Source organism: Triticum urartu, chromosome 2 (assembly GCF_003073215.2).
Source record: "Triticum urartu cultivar G1812 chromosome 2, Tu2.1, whole genome shotgun sequence".
Classification (NCBI taxonomy): Eukaryota; Viridiplantae; Streptophyta; class Magnoliopsida; order Poales; family Poaceae; genus Triticum; species Triticum urartu.
This window is the reverse complement of record NC_053023.1, coordinates 13,982,978-13,986,509: the sequence shown is the minus strand read 5'-3', so window position 1 is coordinate 13,986,509 and position 3,532 is coordinate 13,982,978. Positions and strand designations below refer to the sequence as shown.

The following is a 3,532-nucleotide window of genomic DNA, read 5'->3' as shown; positions in this document are numbered from 1 at the left end:
AACATCACATGCAATCAATATAAGTGATATGATATGGCCATCATCATCTTGTGCTTGTGATCTCCATCTCCGAAGCACCGTCATGATCACCATCGTCACCGGCGCGACACCTTGATCACCATCGTAGCATCATTGTCATCTCGCCAATCTTATGCTTCCACGACTATCGCTCCCGCTTAGTGATAAAGTAAAGCATTACAGTGCAATTGCATTGCATACAATAAAGCGACAACCATATGGCTCCTGCCAGTTGCCGATAACTCGGTCACAAAACATGATCATCTCATAAGATTTAGCATCATGTCTTGACCATATCACATCACAACATGCCCTGCAAAAACAAGTTAGACATCCTCTACTTTGTTGTTGCAAGTTTTACCTGGCTGCTACGGGCTTAAGCAAGAACCGTTCTTACCTACACATCAAAACCACAACGATAGTTTGTCAAGTTGGTGCTGTTTTAACCTTCGCAAGGACCGGGCGTAGCCACACTTGGTTCAACTAAAGTTGGAGAAACTGACACCCGCCAGCCACCTGTGTGCAAAGCACGTCGGTAGAACCAGTCTCGCGTAAGCGTACGCGTAATGTCGGTCCGGGCCGCTTCATCCAACAATACCGCCGAACTAAAGTATGACATGTTGGTAAGCAGTATGACTTATATCGCCCACACACTACTAGGAAAGTAGTTTTTAACGACGGTATATGTGGTCGTTGAAAGTCAGATTGTGGTCGTTAAAGGCCATTAACGACCACAATATGTTGGTCGTGATAGGCTCCATCGTTAAAAGTATAACAACCACATATTGTGGTCGTTATTTTGTAACGACAACATATTGTGGTTGTTATTTTGTAATGACGGGATGATCTGTCGTCGTCGATGCCGATGCAATAAAAACCACAATTGTAGTATTAACGACCACTTTTGTCATCGCTAGTAATGTTCTTATGGTGATTTAAGTATGATTGGCGACAACTTTTGAAGATTATTGGCCACACTCATCAAGCAACAAAAAAATTTGGACAGTCAAAGTATATAACCTGTTTTCATTAATCCAAATCATACATATTGAAGACGATCCTCACATACAGCGGAGAATATAAACCAAAAACACCTTGTAGACAACTATTTTAGTCCATATCTAACCAGAAATACATCAACTAGAAGAGTGATTTATTTTTCATAATCTTCAGTCATGGGACACCATCATAAATCCTTGTGTTTCACTGCATATCATTCTTCACCAATGACTACAATGTCTTGTGATGCTCCTATTATGGTGAACCATCCGTTCTGCAAAAACAAAAATGATTTATTAGTAGTACATATAAATGAATTTGCTCAAAAGGATAGTAGCACATATGAAAAAAATTGCATGTGAATCATTGTAGACTAAATAACATTGTATACTATTTCCTGTAGCTTAGACATGTCTTAATCCAAATTCTTGCACAGTCCTTATGCAACAAAGAAGAAACTGTTTTTGCGAACAATTAATTAGTCTGTTTCTTATCTAGTTCTAGCAAGACTTGAGTTATTCTATATATGGGCAAAATGTTTTGAGCTTTTTTGGTTGATGGTCTGTACCCAACTAAATTAACACTGAAAATTATTCTCCTCTGCTAGAAAAAGGAATACTGTTGTACTATGTGATAAGTGATATACATACATATGAAAATCCTAGTTGTAACCTGGATATCAAAGCATATAGTGAAGCAACTAATAATGCGCTGATTTCTGAACCTGAAAAAGACAAGAACGAGCTATAGGTCCATTATACAAACCATATGACTAACCTGCAAAGCACATAACAAACTAGTCACTATATCCGCTTTAGGCATGACAGACCAACCTGATATAATTGAGCAGAAATGATTTTAAATATGAACCTCCTCCGGAAGAATGTCGTACAAAACCAAAAATAACATAAACAAGCAACATCACCAACAAGCATACCTTGAGAAGTGATGCTGATGAACCACCACATGTATTATTTCGCATCCAATTCCGACTGAGTAAGATAGTCACCCACATCAGAAAATGCAGTATCTAGGTAGATGTTCATCTCTAGTGGTGAGACCCTGGTTTGTGACGCAGCGGTGTACAACAGAGCCCATCAAGTAAACCAGCAATGCAGTCGCGCCCCTTGCAGGAAGTTGCTCGAGTTCTATGATTTCTCAGTAACACAACCATCACAAAAAATGCATCATCTCAGCAACACTCAACAAAATGCGGTAAACAAACTGGCTGTCCTATGCATGATGGTACAAGTTATTTTTCCAGTGAACAATTAGACGAGGGAATGGAACTATGCAGTTATTACGAAAATTAAATTCCTCGGGTATACAGTGGAAAGATAATATTTTTTGAAGAAATGACGATGGATGTAGAATAATAGTAGATGCAAAATTATGCTTGGGGTTCAGTACTAGTGCCATAATTAGCAAAATCCAGCAGGAATTGAGAATTCAATAACACAACCATCAGCAAAATGCAGTAGTACACAAGCTGCTACATGGATGATGGCACAACTTGTTTTTCAGCTACAGTACAGAGGGAAGGTAATTCTGCAGAGAAGTTCCAGCGAAAGTAGTATAGTAGTAGATGAGGAAACTAAATCATGCTTGGTTTTGGGTACTGCGTGAAATAATTAGCAAGCATCTAGCAGGAATTGAGCAGGGGAGGGGACGGGAAGAAGATTAGATCTGGCTGGCTGCAGGTGGGAGGGGGGCTCACGAGGAGGCGGGTGGTGACGGTGAAGTGGCAGAGGAGGCGGCTGGGCCAGACGCGTGGACGCGGATGTAGCGGAGCACGAAGGCATCGTGGAACCCGGAGGGCAGCACGCCCACCTTCTGTACCAGCAGCGCATCGGCCTCTGCCTCCTCCGGCATCCGGCAATCCTTCTCGAAAGCCGCCGTCGACGCCATCGGCGGGCCGATCTGAATCGAGGCGAGCGTCCTGTTTCGGTCAAAGGGGCCGCCTTAGTTATTACGTTAAGATAAGAAACCTAGACTCAATACGTTGATATTTATCCTTTTCACCTATTAATATTAACAGTTTTGTTAAAGCACATCTAGATGTGCCATAAGTATTGCAACAACGACCACCAGCTAATACTATGGGTTCTCGCGTGCGCAAGTTGGACATGTGTTGGCCCGACCTAACAGTAACGACCAAGTATTGTTCGTAGCTCATCGTTAATGACCTAATTTCCAGTAGTGACAACTCACTTGTGTTCTACTCGTGCACAACATCAACGCATAAAACCTAGGATCTGATGCCACTGTTGGGGAACGTAATAATTTCAAAAAATTTCCTACGCACACGCAAGATCATGGTGATGCATAGCAACGAGAGGGGAGCGTGTTGTCTACGTACCCTCGTAGACTGGCAACGGAAGCGTTAACACAACGTAGAGGAAGTAGTCGTCCGTCTTCCCGATCCGACCGATCCAAGTACCGAACATACGACACCTCCGAGTTCTGCACACGTTCAACTCGGTGACGTCCCTCGAGCTCCGATCCAGCAAAACAT

At 42.3% G+C, this 3,532-nt stretch overlaps 1 long non-coding RNA gene across 2 annotated transcripts; it reads right to left on the bottom strand.

The window, feature by feature from the left end:
* Window positions 1–1,006: 1,006 nt before the first annotated feature.
* LOC125540677 lies at window positions 1,007–2,976 on the bottom strand. Of its 2 annotated transcripts, none has more exons than XR_007297357.1 (3): window positions 2,735–2,976; window positions 1,668–2,165; window positions 1,007–1,291 (listed from the first exon to the last, which is right to left on the bottom strand). It is a non-coding gene; the product is annotated as an uncharacterized LOC125540677 (long non-coding RNA). The 2 variants fall into 2 exon arrangements; XR_007297358.1 differs by lacking the exon at window positions 1,007–1,291 and having other exon boundaries at window positions 1,298–1,850; window positions 1,955–2,165.
* Between the last annotated feature and the right edge of the window lie 556 nt (window positions 2,977–3,532).